This window comes from Podarcis filfolensis (genome assembly GCF_964270895.1).
Source record: "Podarcis filfolensis genome assembly, chromosome: 12".
Taxonomy (NCBI): domain Eukaryota; kingdom Metazoa; phylum Chordata; class Lepidosauria; order Squamata; family Lacertidae; genus Podarcis; species Podarcis filfolensis.
The window spans coordinates 11,031,014-11,045,156 of record NC_139614.1 but is presented as its reverse complement, the minus strand read 5'-3'; the positions used below and the strand labels follow the sequence as shown (position 1 = coordinate 11,045,156).

At 43.4% G+C, this 14,143-nt stretch overlaps 1 protein-coding gene across 12 annotated transcripts in view; it reads left to right on the top strand.

Annotated features, from left to right (window-relative positions):
- The first annotated feature begins 130 nt into the window (after positions 1–130).
- CTNNB1 (catenin beta 1) overlaps positions 131–14,143 on the top strand; it is a 26,542-nt gene continuing 12,529 nt past the window's right edge. The window contains exons 1-2 of one of the 12 annotated variants that reach the window (XM_083577932.1): positions 1,904–2,394; positions 13,723–13,770. The gene's annotated coding sequence lies outside the window, so the exon portion shown is untranslated. Of the gene's footprint in view, positions 501–1,019; positions 1,375–1,819; positions 2,395–2,881; positions 2,901–3,379; positions 3,861–13,722; positions 13,771–14,143 lie in introns of those variants that run through there. The other 11 variants (XM_083577935.1, XM_083577936.1, XM_083577933.1 and 8 more) reach the window with 11 other exon arrangements.

The following is a 14,143-nucleotide window of genomic DNA, read 5'->3' as shown; positions in this document are numbered from 1 at the left end:
AATTTTGGGGGATTTAGGTCCCCCCCCCCCAAAAAAAATATTCCTGCAAAGTCTCACCACCCGATGAGGTCGGCGGGGAGGTCTTTCCCCACGTGGCCTTTGGAGGAGACGCCAGCCTGAGACTCCTCCTCCCAGTTCTGCAAAGATGGAGAAGAGGCGGAGCGAAGGCAGAAACAAAAGCTCGCGAAAAGCCAGTTTGGTTGCTCCGATTCCTCAGCTGTCGGGAGGGTAAGGTAGCTTGCGGTTAGAGGACAGGCTGAAGGAAGGGGCTGCTTTCTTAGACCCTTCCTGCCTCCCAAAGTCCACATGGGGATCGTTCCGCATCGTTTACGTCCCGTACTGAAACCTGCCAAAGTTTCCAGGCAGACCTAATCACCTAATCTGTCCTCCTCCACATTTCGGAGTCACTTCGGCTCCGTCGTCAGCTATTCACGTCGGGTCTTATTCAGGATTGCGCCGGAGCAAGTCGAGTCTCTCGCCCGGCCAAGTTGAGACGTTTTGTGAGTTGATGCGCAACATTCGTGAGCGTGAGGGCGTCCCGATGTTTGCAACATCGACGCAGATCCGAGTTGGGAAAGGAGTTTGGAGGAGGCACAAAGCAGCCGAGTGCTTCGGTTAATAGGCGTGTGTCTGATCAGTTAAGGCTATTAAGAACTCGCCCATATTAATATTCGGCGCAGCCTAGAAAGGAAACTTAAGATGGGACAACTCGCTAAGACAAAATCACGGCCCCCGCCAGATAAGAAGGCCCCTTTGCAAGTGGTTGTGGGTGCACCACAAAACACCCCGCAGTCATCGATGGGGCGGGGAGTGCCACCCTCTGCACGTTACCTTGGAAAGCAAGATTTGCTCCCAGGAAAGCGTGCAAAGGATCGCAGCCACCGGACCTAAAACTTGCAAGCATCTGTGTTGGTAGGGGAAATCTGGCGTAGGGAAAATATACTTTGGCAAGCCTAGGCGACTTGTGTGGGGACACACACACACACACCACCCTATAGGGTTGCTTTTGCACCGTCGAGGCACTTTCAGGTACCGTCTTCGAAGCTCTTCGGGCTTGTTTTCACTCACCAGAAACCACGGGGGGGGGGAGAGAAAGTGGGGTGTTTGCTTTGGCCCACATCTCCGCGGCGCGTTTGTTTGGAGAAGAACTGCAGAGCAGGCTCTTCCCCCTGCCTCCGCCCGTCCCCACAATCTCCTCCCCGGCCCTCCGTCGTAGTAACTTTAAGTTTTAAGGAGTGGCTGCTGCTGCTGCTGCTGCTGAGGGGAGGGGAAGCCAGAGCAGTAGCCGGAGGAGGACAATTCCCAGCCCGACGCCGAGCTCCAGGATCCCGGCTCTGCAGACCCGGCTTCCTTCGGGAGGGGAAAAAGCGAGCAGTAAGTTGACGCGACACTGGAAGCCCGGAGCAGAAGAAGGGGAGCCTCGATTCCCACGGAATGGGCCGGTCTGGATAACCATTTCAAGTCACTTTCGCTGGATGCAAATATGGGGGGAGGGATAACGTTTCCCCCCCACTCAAAAGTATTTGCAATGGATAGAAGGGGGGGAAGCATGCATGCAACGTTTGCAAGGGGTTTGTGTCGGGGGGAAAACAGCCTGCAGGCAGCTTGCCCCCCCCCCCGAAAAAGCAGCAACTTCTCTCCCAGGCTGCGGGAACGCGCCTCGTTCCCAGCCTCTCCAAGATCGGGGGGGGGGGAGAGGGAGAGGGTTCCTCTCCTTCTGCACCCCCCCTCCTCGAGGGCCTCATCACACCTCGCCGGATCCCTGCACCCGTCCTGCCTCGTCCCTCCCCAGCCCCTCCCCCCCGCGCTCCCACAATCCCTCATCCTTCCCGAGTGTCTGCTAGTCCGTTTTGCCTAGCAGCCCCTTCTCTTCGCCAGCGACTTCGCCCGTCTCCCTCCGCCGCCGCGCTCTGTGTGTGTATGTATGTGTGAGTGCGCTCGCTGGCTGAGGGGAAGCCGGCCGGGCACTATTTCTCCTCCCTCCCTCCCTTTCCCTGCCCCTTGCGCGCGCGCGCTGCTGCTGCTGCTGCTGCTGGGTGGGTTTCGCCTGCGTGTGGAATGCTGCGCGCGGCGAGGCGGCGTCGGCGGCAGGATACCATGCGAGCGCGTCCGCCGCCCTCGCTTATAAGAAGCTCCTGGCGAGCGGCGCCATTTTAAGCCTCCCTCACGCTCGCTCTCTCTCTCGCCCTTTCGCTCGCTCGCTCTCGGTGCTCGGTGGCCGGCGGAGGAGGAGGAGGCGAGGACGGGCGAAAGGAGCGCTCGCGGAGGCGCCTGCGTGGCCCGCGCTGCGGCGGTTAGCGAAGGGGGCGAAGGCGGCAGCAGCAGCAGCGGCGGCCGGGGGAGCAGGAGCCGCGAGGAGAGGAGGACCTTGCGCTCTCTCGCCTCACCGCCAGTGTTAGTACCGTTTCGGGGCTCCCGACTGTTCCCTCCTCACACGAAACTTGGCCTTGGTCCCAGCACTACTACTTCTGAGGGGGGGGGGAGAGTATAATGGTGTGTTGTTGGGGGGGGGAGGGAGGCTGTATTTTTACCTCATAAATTGATTGGAATGGGGGGGGGATAGATACTCCTGTCTTTAAAAAGAAAAAAGTGAGGAGACGACGACGGGGTTTTATTCTCGGGGGGGGGCGTAAAAAAAGGCAGAAAGCAAAGGAGACCCGGAAGGCGTTTCTGTAATTTCGACGTTGCGTTGAGAGGTGGAAGGGGGGATAGACACCCCCAATATTTAAAATGGGGTTGGGATCAGGTTGCGGGAATGTTTTCTCTTTTCTCCCTCCCCCCCCCCCACTTCCTGTGTTAAGGGCGGAGCGCAACTTCTCGGGTTTTTAACTCGCAGCCTTGGCCACAAGGTGGGACCTCTTTCCCCTCTCGGCTCGGGTGAGGTCGGGACCGCGAGCCGGGCAAGTAGGCGGCGTGCGCGACGCTGATTTTTGTTCCTTATTTATTTTGTTCTGGGGCGAGCCTTGGCATGTACACCTCGAGGCGTGGGGGGGGGGGGTTGGGGGGGAGGCGAGAGGAGAGAGAGAAAAGGGGCCAGCGCGCCGTAAGGTCCGAAACGTGCGACAAAAAGCGTCCGGGGGATCGGGAAGGTGGGGGATTCCTGCAGACGATCCGGCCCGGAGCAAACGGCTTCTCGTGGTGGGCTTGTTTTCTCCGCCGAGGTCGTGGAGCGACTTGCTGGCGGGTTTTCACCCCCGAGGCTCGGGTTAGGGGGATGGTGGAGGAAGCGGGTGTTTGGGAAGGTAGAGGGAGGGGGGGCGAAGTCTCGGGTTTGTTTGGATTGTGTGTAATTAACTCCTCCGCCTCGCTGCAGTCAGCAGCACCAGATATCTGTTGCATTGTGGGGTGGGTTTTTGTTTTTTTTGGCCTTGCAGGGCAAAGAGGCTCTTTTGATTTGTCCAGCTCTGTGAAAAGTGTGGGGCGGCTCAGATTCCCGCCGCTTTGGATCCGAGTGAAAAAGCAAGGCGTGCCGGAGATTTGGGCGGATTGCATAGGAGCCCTTTGCAAAACCTCTTGGGTGGCACAAGGATCTTTGAGAAGGGTGGAGGCGACCTTGATAAGGAAGGGAAAGTGTGCGCTGCTGAATCTGGTGCGGGGGGACGATGAAGGCTGTAGGCTTTCCTAAATGTTCTTTTCGGGTCTCCCCTCGTAAAGATGCTAATTTCCCCTGCGGTTCCTGTTCTTACACCGAGGGCTGGCTTAACCAAATCCTGACACTGCTAACTGCCGCTGCCATTTTTCTAGATAGCATTAGAAGAGAAAGTTGATACCCCTTCTCTTGGAGGTTTGAGAAGAAACAGGCTCAACAATATCTAGAACTTCCAAAACTATTGTACCTGCTGGTGTTCTGTTGATTCTAGGTATTTGAGCAGGCATTGCTTTACCATCCTGCGTTTTCCTCTTTTTGCCTTCCAAATGTGTACAGTGAAGTGTGTGGTATGAGAAGTATGTAGAAAAGAGCTTGTTTAAAAAACCAAAACCCAGTGGGAGCTTAATAGCAGAGGTAAGCCCAAAATACATGACTGTCTTAAAGTTCCAGTTGGTTCAGGGCATACTAAACTACTGTGAAGCTTTAATGGTGTTTGGCATTTAACTCTTTTGGGTTAGGCTCCTCCATAAACATTATCCATGCTTTTAAATATTTCACACAAGTAAACCTAGAGACCTAGTACAATTGGCTGAGTACCCTCAAAACATGACATACCAGAAAACAAGCTGGGACTTGAGAAGGAAGGTTAAAATGCACATTCATAACTTATCTCCTCTTGGTTTCACAAAGATTACATATGCTAACCGACTACATCCCTTGGTCTTAAACTAAGTGGCGTTATTACTTAAGTCTTTCAACAAACTATAATTTCTGTTTTGAATAGAATACAAATCCTAATAAAGAACTGCAACAGAAATGGGGAACTTGTGCCCCCTCCTACAGCTCCCATAATCCCTGATTATTAGTCATTCTGAGAGTTGGCAACACCTGAAGGGTCACAGGTTCCTCATCCCTGAACTTCGTATATTATGACAAGACATAGTTTAGAAAATTCTAAAACTGCAGGCATTTGAACTTTGTGTGGCTTGGAGTAAATTTGTATAAAATTAGATTGTAAATACAAAGCTTTCACAAGTGTTTGGCATCTAATGCAATTTCTAAACCAGAGGGGGCATGCTTGTAACAAATTTGTAACTTGTATCCAGGTATTGAGGATTTAAGACGCTTATGACTGTAGGGCATATATTCCAGTTTAATGTTTCTGTTGAAGTTTAAATTTAAAATCTAGCATGTTGTGGAGCATCTCTGCCATCTGATCCAATTCAGGCCAAGCCATAACTTGTGTTAATGTTATAGATGTGAAAATCTATATGAGGGGGCACCTTCAAAATACATAAGTGTACCCTTGGCAGCTAAATCTAGAGTTACTGGTCTAAGACACGAGACTGAACATTTCAAAAATTTAAAGAATAGTTATTCTGTGGCAGTAGTGTGAATGCTTTTTAGTGGCTAAAACTGTTCAGCATCTGGGTATTGAGGCTAATATTTTAAGAAGTGCATTCAGAGTGGAGTGTCATGTGGTACTCTGTAACAACTGTGTTGACTGTCATTACCTGTATATAACTTCGAATTCTTGTATCTCTGCATTAATGGTCCATGAGATCTAATTTGTTTGGGAATGAAAGTTGAGTTGGGATTTTCTTGGCTACCATGCTGAATTGTCCCCATTTAAAAAAACTGTATGAGCTTGTTATAAATTGAGCAAATATTAAGTGCCTAGTCACTGTGCCTAAAGACTATAGATGTTGCTGTTTCTGAAACTTCTAGCCCTCATACAAGCTTCTGTGGTCTAATGTTGACAACTTTTGATCCGATTTTGTATAACTTCAAAAGGAAAAAGGCTGCTTTGCTTCTGTAGAAATAACATATATGAAGAAATCACTGCAATTCCATATGGATAATTTGACTTCTGCATAACAAACCTATGTGGGTTTATGCATAACATAAGTGAGCTGTTTCATACGTAAAGTGATTCCTGCATTGGAAAAATGGGGAACTTAATTTATTTTGGTAAAACCCTAAATGCTGCAATCTTTACCTAAAGAATAATCGTTATTGTTTGTAGTGATTCAGGTGAGAGCAAGCAGTTATGGCACAGCTGGTATTTGAATCTAAATTTGCAGCTCTGCCCTGCTCTTTCCAACAGCCAATACTGCATGTACCAAAAGGGTGCCATATGGTACATCTGGGTTACACTTGCTGCTCTTTTCTGGGAGGATTAAAAAGTTAGGTGATGGATTTTAAGCATTAGTGTGGCATTTCAGCTTTTGAAGCAGATTGTGGTTAGCATGAACAAGTTTATAGTGGATAGAAGGATAGCTAGTATGGTGATCAGATGTGTATACTGCCATGTGAGTATGCTTTCTATAAAGTCATGCTTCCAGGCCTATGTATTGAACCTTAATGAATATAGACATATATACAGTATTGGGAAAAGCTGGGCTAGACATTTAGTTAATAATAGTTGTCAGTAGAGCTTTGCAAACACAATGTTCAAATCAGATTCTTAAAAATGCTTGGTGTTGGGGGGATAATATTGCATATTGGTTCTTAGGCAGGGTAAGTCTTATGAACTAATTCATAACTTAATTGAGAAAGTAAAGTACAATACTAGTACTCCATAGGTCAGTAGTTTAATATGCAAGTAATATAAATATTTTTAAAAGCATGCATAGCTAATAAACAATTGTACTTCAAACAACTGATCTAAAATACTGTATTTTTTGCTCTATAAGACTCACTTTTTCCCTCCTAAAAAGTAAGGGGAAATGTTTGTGTGTCTTATGGAGTGAATGCAGGCTGCGCAGCTATCCCAGAAGCCAGAACAGCAAGAGGGATTGCTGCTTTCACTGCGCAGCGATCCCTCTTGCTGTTCTGGCTTCTGAGATTCAGAATATTTTTTTTCTTGTTTTTCTCCTCCAAAAACTAGGTGCGTCTTGTGGTCTGGTGCGTCTTATAGAGCGAAAAATACGGTACTTGCAAGATGTGGCTTGACAAAATTAAATGCAAGATACTAGGATGTCAGTAATTTTGTGTAATAATTCTTGGATATTTGTTTCCAACAGGTGTTTAATCTAGGCCAATCCTAGCTTTCTATTGTTAAGTTGAGTTTTAACTTTAAACTTGTCTGTTAGGGTTTGTAACAGAAAAGTACAGCTGTCCTGAGTTTGAATGCCTCATTATAGTTGGTAATTCCATTCCTAAACATCTTACCATAAAGTTGATGCATAGGTAGCTTAACCAGTTGTCAACAATAGATTGGAGATAAAAGCAGAATGGTGACATTAGAAGTACTTTTATGACAAAGTAATGAATATTTATGACACAAGTTGCGGGATATAATGTTCCACTAAAATGCTCTTGGTGTCTTTAGCAAGTAGTTGCATGTTAAACTGGGATGGTCAGTAATTAAAGGCTGTAGGTGGAACTGTAGTGTAAGAGCTTACTGGAACAGCAGATTCTGAGTGGAAGACCTAAAAGAGGAAGAGGAGAAACTTCATAGTAGAAGTGTTGGCAAATTTAAAGAACTTGCTATTCCAGATTTCCTGTTGGTTTTATAGGAAGATACTAACACATCCATCGGAACTTCAGCCTTGAAACATGTAGAGGTATTTCACTGCATGTCCATGTGTTGTTGGTTGCATCATATTCTAGTTCTTTGCAGCATGACAATATTTTTGTATTGTCAGAAACATACTTACTGCATGCACATTCAGTTCTGCAGGCATACATAATTTGAGATGGTCTTAAATCAGGTGGGGATTTAAGATAGGAATTATGAGAGTTGGAAATGTATAAGCTTGCTGAAGGCAATCATAGGATTTTTTTGTGGGGGTGGTGAGGGAATGAGTGTAGCATGCCCGGCCTGACTCAGCCAAGAATTGATCAGTGATGTGTGTTTAATTAGCAAGATGTTGGTAGAACTGTAACATGCCAAATGCCATGAGTTAGTTCTTAAATAGTGAAATAAAATGTTAGCATATAGACTCCAGAAAGTTATCTGAACAATGTTTCAAAATAATACAGCAGTGCTGAACATCCATAAGTTCTCTGGTCTGCATTGCAAAGTAGAGGGGAGTTTATGGTCTGTTAGTGAGGCATCATTGGTTATTTCTCCAGTTGGAATAGAAATCTTGATAGATAAAGCATTAACTGGTCTATTGGCTTCATTTAGAATCAAACTGCTTACACTCATGCAGCCATCTTTCCATGAAGGGCCTCTTACTATAGCAGAACTGGCTCTCTAGCCTGTCATAAATTCAATATATCACAGAAAGTTTCTGCAGTAACTAGGCAGACCAAGAACTTAAGTAGCTGTCAACTGCTTAAGAACTTCCCTGGCCAAGATTTTTTTCAACATCCGCTGAACTGTATTAAGTTATTGGACTTGGTTTCTCTTCCCCAAGAAGACACGGGCCTAGTTTGCACAATCGGATCCTAACTTAATAAGCACCATGCACCTACACATAAGCATTTCTGTTTCCACTTGGTGAGAACAGGAAAGCAAATCAGGAACCTACAGTTAATCATTGCTTCCCATTGCAGGATCTACTTTTAACATGAAATTTTCTGAAGAAAACCCCCAATGAATGTATGCTGCTTTATGAAAAACAAATCTAGAAACGTGCACACTGCATAGTATACCTTCCATCAAGCAAGCTTGATTTTTTTTAACCCCCTCCCCTGCCCCAAACCAGGCTTAGCGGCTTTCTTCTTTCACTTAGTTGAGTTTCTTTTAAGAATATATTAATCTGGGTATGATGATGATGATATTTATACATACATACATACATACATACATACATACATACATACATACCCTGCCCATCTGGCTGTGTTTCCCCAGGCTGTATGTATTGACAGAACTTAAGATGCATCCAACTCAAACTCTGACGTAGTAGAAACTACTATGCTCAAACAGGTTTGCTTGATAGAACTTTGGTTCTTAAATGTTAATACCTGTATGTGTGAATGGCACAACATCAGAAGTAACCATGTGGATGATGTGGAAGTGACCATCTTCTCCTGTAATTTATTACCTGCAGGTAGGCTGGCTAACTTATGTGGCCTGCTAAAGTTCTTCACCCTGTTATACTGCACTTCCTCTGTAGGAGGAAAACAATTTAGCTGATAACACTAGACACTTCGATAGTTCGTTAGAGGAGAAGTTGTCCTTAAGTAATTGGAGTTGAAAATTATGTACCCAACTTAAGTTGCAGCTAGCCTATTCAGACCCTCTGAGCAAATTGTCTGAATGGATACCTGCATGTGAGCACCCTCTCTTGTTGCAATAGTTTCATTTAAAAAACAGGTTTTATTTCTGGTCATTAAAAAAAATAAATTAAGGTACTTTTGTAATTTTAATATTAAAATGTTGGACCTGTTTGGGCTAACATGTTTCCATATGATGGGCTGGTGGTAGTTAGAATTGGGCAGTGTTTCTGTGAGGGGAATTTCCTTGGTGTCTTAGGTTTTGCTCTTTAAACAGTATACACAGCAGAGCTTGTTGAGTGTAATATTAAAGTAAATTAAAATAAAAAGAATGCAAGTAAGGGCATAGTTTTGTTAGTGTTCACCAGTTTTTCACTTGGGAGAGAGCTAGAACAGTACAGCAGAGACTGCACACAGCTTCTAATAAAAGGAGAGGGGAGAAAATGCAGCCTTGAATTCTCAGGAGGATAGGGAAAAGGAGTGTTTAATCATTCTATTTTGCACCCGCATAATGTAGTGGAAGCAGTGTGTGTATGAGGAACAAAAACACCTGCAGTTTGCTGTTTAAAACTAAATATTGCTTCAACTAAAGCTCTAGCTTGGGAGAAGGAAAACTAATATTTCCAGTGCAAGCTAATTGTCTGGAAAGGACCCTTATTTTGGCTCTTCAGAAGCATTCAGTAAATATTTATAACTCCTCCAACAGGAAAATAATTCTTTGTTAAGTTACATGTAAGTGGGGGGAATGAAACCTACTCCTAGACTACTAATATTGCAAGTTTAAACATGGTGATGTTGAGGCTAGATAAACTTGTTTACTTTGAAGCACTGTAATAGAAATTAGTGAGTCACTGGAGTAATAGTAAACTTTCACCTGCATATGATAGTAACTAAATATGTAGTAACATTTCTTTCACTTATCCAAATGGCAGAACAAATTTTCACTGAGGTCTTGGAGCTTTTAAGTTTCAAGATTCAACACAGCAACGCTGCAGTTCATAGTGTTGAAAGAATTATGGAGGTGCCTGAGTCAAATTTATTTATCTGAATGCTGCCAGGTTTATTGTAAATTTTTCTAAGTGTTTTTATATGGCACATAGTTCTGTTTTCAGAGAGTGAAGAAAAGGATTCTGGCGTGGTACCTCAGTCAGGTGTATAAACCGTGTCGGTCAGTGAATATTTGAAAAACACCTGTTTAGAGTAAGATACTCAGCTGATTCACTGACATACGCAGCATGCAGTCTTTCTTCCCTGCTAGTAGTGGGTAGACCAGCCTAAGAACAGGTCTGTTATTTTTACAGACCTTGTAAACAAGTATAAATAGACTTTAAAATAAAGTAATAGTAGTAGTAGTCTTATTGAATGCCTTTTATATTGAGCTGCCTGTGAAGATTGTTTGGAAACTGCAGCTGGGACAGAATTCAGTGGTCAGGTTGCTAACTGGAGCAAGGTGGTTTCAGCACAATTCTGGCCCAGAGAAAAGTTTGATCTATTAAGTCCTGCGTGTCTCAGGATCCCAATACATCATGGACCGCCTCTCATATGGGCCAACCTGGACACTGTGATCATCTGAGGCCCTCCTTTTTCTGTCTCCTCCATGGGACATCTGGAAGGTGGCAACACAAGAACAGACCTTTTCAGTGGTGGCTCCTGCTTGTGAAATGCTCTCTCCTAGAAGGCTTGCCTGGTGCCATCATACATATTTTGTGTACGTTTACAGAGCAACCCATACTGTTCCAAGTGTGATTGTACTAGTAGCATGCACCAAACAGATTGCAGATATGGTTCTGGAATTTGCTATCAACATTCGAGACATTCAGATTTCTGCATAAAAGAAAAAAGTTGCAAATTTTAAGAGAAAAAGCTTTCATCCAAGTAGCTTTCAGGGACCGAGCAGCAAAAGCAGCCTCCATTTGGCCAGTCTTGCAACTTTGAACACCTGTCTTTGGAAGTGTGTGCCCTGAGCACCTATTTAGCTTTGGCTGGAAGGGCATCAGTCCTAGAGAAGAATGCTTACTTAGTTCATGTCCCATTCCGAGTCAGTAACAAAATTAAGAAGAAACTTAGAGGAATACATCGGTAACTAGATGGTTCTGAGTCAGTTTAGGTGCCATTTGTTCTGGGATGGACTAGAAGCTAGAATTGTCCCTTGCTGGCAGTGCTAGAGGGTAGGTTTTTTTAAAACCTGTACTGCATTACATTTTGTGCCAGGTTGATCCTGAGCCTGAAAAGAGGCTTTAAATAACTTGTGACTGTTAGAATTTGCACCAGATGGGCAAGCTTTAAAGATACTGCTTTTTATGTCAAATAACACAAACACAGACAAGTGGGCTGTAACTTGTAAGGCTGTATGTACATATAAGCAGCTGCTTAATTAGTGGACTTTGGTAATAGAAATGCAATACGTAGGGTTATTTGCGCGTAGGATAGAAGTTCAAAATTTGAGCCTGCTGTAAATGTATTAAACCACAATACCACAAACCATCAGACTTCATTTCCCTTGCACCCTAGAATAGCAGTAGCTATTCTAAAGTGGACAGCGTTGCGAGTGTAGTTTTAATTTTCAAAACAGACACGTAAGCGGAAAAACCTGTTTGTAACAGGTATCTGCCTTTGCCCCAGGAAATGGTTAAATGATAAAACTGTTGTTGACTCCTGAATTGAGAGTATTTCCAGAGCATATTTTGTATACTGCCTAGAGGTTTTTACAATCAAGTGGTATATAAGTTTTGTTTAATAAAACAATAAAATAGAGCTGCTGTAGTGTAGCGGATAAAGAGACTGAGTTATGAATTTGATAAGTTCCCACTTCTAAGTTGTCATCTTGTCTCTGTTATGAGCTCACTAGGTGGCCTTAAGCAAACTGCTCTCTTCCTCAGTCCTAATCCTATGTGGAGGGAAATACAGATTATTCATTGTGAATTAAACACTTGAGCACTCTACAGAAGTTTGTTATTTGATGCTACTAGTATTGCTTATTCCATTAGTATTTTATAATTCCTTTCCTTTGGTGAAGCTGTGTAAACACATGCTTGCATTAATATTATGGGTTGTGCTAAGAACCCAAAAGTGCACTTAGGTACAAGTTTTTAGATAATCTGGTTGATAGGTGCATATTGTTAGGCCTGTAGAACAAATTGATTTGCTCATCTGCAAAAACGTTTTCCACCAAAATTTAGGAAATCTGTGCTTTACTCTTAAGAAAATAAGGTTGGAAGTATAACCCAGGCTCTTTCTTTGTGTCTCTATGTATACACACATATATGAGCATTAAGTCTTTAATTAAGAACTTCATAGCTTGCAAAACGCTACTGAGAAAGGGGTCTGCATATTGAACTGGCTGGTGTCCAAACCTGTCTATACGAAGAATGGGACATTGCTGTAGTCACAGATTGCCTGCCATCCATCAGACTAGTGAGTCCAATATTATCTGCATTAAAACACACCAAAAATACCCCTTGCAGTACTCCTATGTGCACTGGTTCTTTGATGCAAGTTGCTCTGCCTGTATGTCTTGTCTGGTAAAGCTTCATTAGTCTGCTTATGTTCCATTATATGCCATCTGATATGGATTTCATTAATCAACTGTCTTGGGTTAAGAACCTGAAAGGTGCTAATATGAGCAGATTCCAGCAATTGATATAATAGCATAAAATATTTGTTGAAGCTATGACTCCCACATTAGAGAGTAGCATCCTTGCTATAAAATGAAAACAAGTAAAACAAATGTAATTTCATTAATATATTTTCATGCATTGGGTTGCCAACATGGCGCCCAAGGCACGCATGTGCCCAAAGGATTTCCCCTCCCTGCTGAAACTAAGCTTTATTATAGCCAGTAGAACAGGTTGTGGCATGTACTTGGTTGCTGTGTGTGTGGTCCCCTTAACAGTTTCTGCACTTTGCAGATGTGCCCATGGGCCCTAAAAGGTTGGCTACTCCTTCATTCGAAGTGTTCCTAAATGTAACTGACTGCTTTGCACTGAAAGTGTTTAGGCTACTGCTTCAGTCAGGATAGCTGCCTGATCAACAACAATTTTTGTTGAGTCTTGTTAAAGTACCCTGGGCTCATCAGTTTTGATTCTTTTGAATATGCTATTAAGACTTGTAAACATTTTATTACTTGAGTTCACAACTAGATTGAAAACAATTTCAGTTTTTCTGCTGGAGAGTCTTATTTATAAGGGAACATTAGAGGCATGTGCTTTTGTGACTGTAGGTTAGTGAAGTGGCTAATAAGCTGTTCATTGGAACAACTAAATTTCATCGGAGCACATTAGATTTTGAATTGTTGATTTCTGAAGCAAAACATGGATGTACATTCAGTAATAGCTAGTAAAACAGAAAGGGAAGAAACCTGTCTTAAAACCTGTTGGCTATGTTAGGGAGGAATGTGTGTATGTCGTCTCAGAAGGAAGCAAGATCTGTTTTTCTCAGGCAAAGTGTTTACTCAAGAGGTATCAGAAGGAAATGTTTCAAAATTGATGAATGGCTATTATAGATAAAAGATTTTTTTTTTGAGAACAGATTATAACAATGTATAAAAGCCATAGCAAAAATTGGTACCTGAAGAGGTGGTGTGTAGGGAGAAGCGATGAATGTATTTTGAAATGATAGTTATCTGTTGGAACCATACATGCAGTTTTAGAACGTATACAAAATTATTTTGTACTAACCTTACTTGCACATCTGGGGTGGGGGCTGAAACAATGAAAGACTGGAGCCTTAGAAAAATAAATGGATATTCATGCTAAGGAAATATGATTCCCAGACAAAGCAAAACTTCTGCAAACTTGTCTAAACCTATGGCAGAAATAATGTCTGCGTGATAGAACCAGATTTTAAATTGCTTTGAAACAGCTTTGTATTCATAGTTGTATTCATAGCAGTGATTTTGCACAGTGCACAGGACATCTCCAGAGCATCTATGTAGACACTTTGATCTCTGTTTAAACTTACAGGATAGCTGCAGTCCTCCTTCACTTGAACTACCAGACAGTTCCATGAAGGTGTGTTGCACTATTAAACCACTGTTCTAGCATGTGTGAATACATCCATTATATTTCATTAACCTTGTTGGTTGGCATCCTGAAGGGTGAGCGTTGAACAAGCCCAAATATAAGTAGGTCTGACCACTTCCTTCCAGATACCAGGTTTCCACACTTAATGAAGCAGTGAGGGATTTCTTTTGGAGGGGGCTCTACCCAGCACAACAGATTAGGAAAAGAATTGTTTAGCATTTAATCGCAAGCTTGCAGAACTAGTTATGCAGCAAGTAAACTAGTATGCTTGATATGAAGCAGGAAGACTATATAGCACATTCACCAACAAGAATATATTCAACTCTAAAAATAAAGGCTGGAGTTGTACAGGTAACTCTCA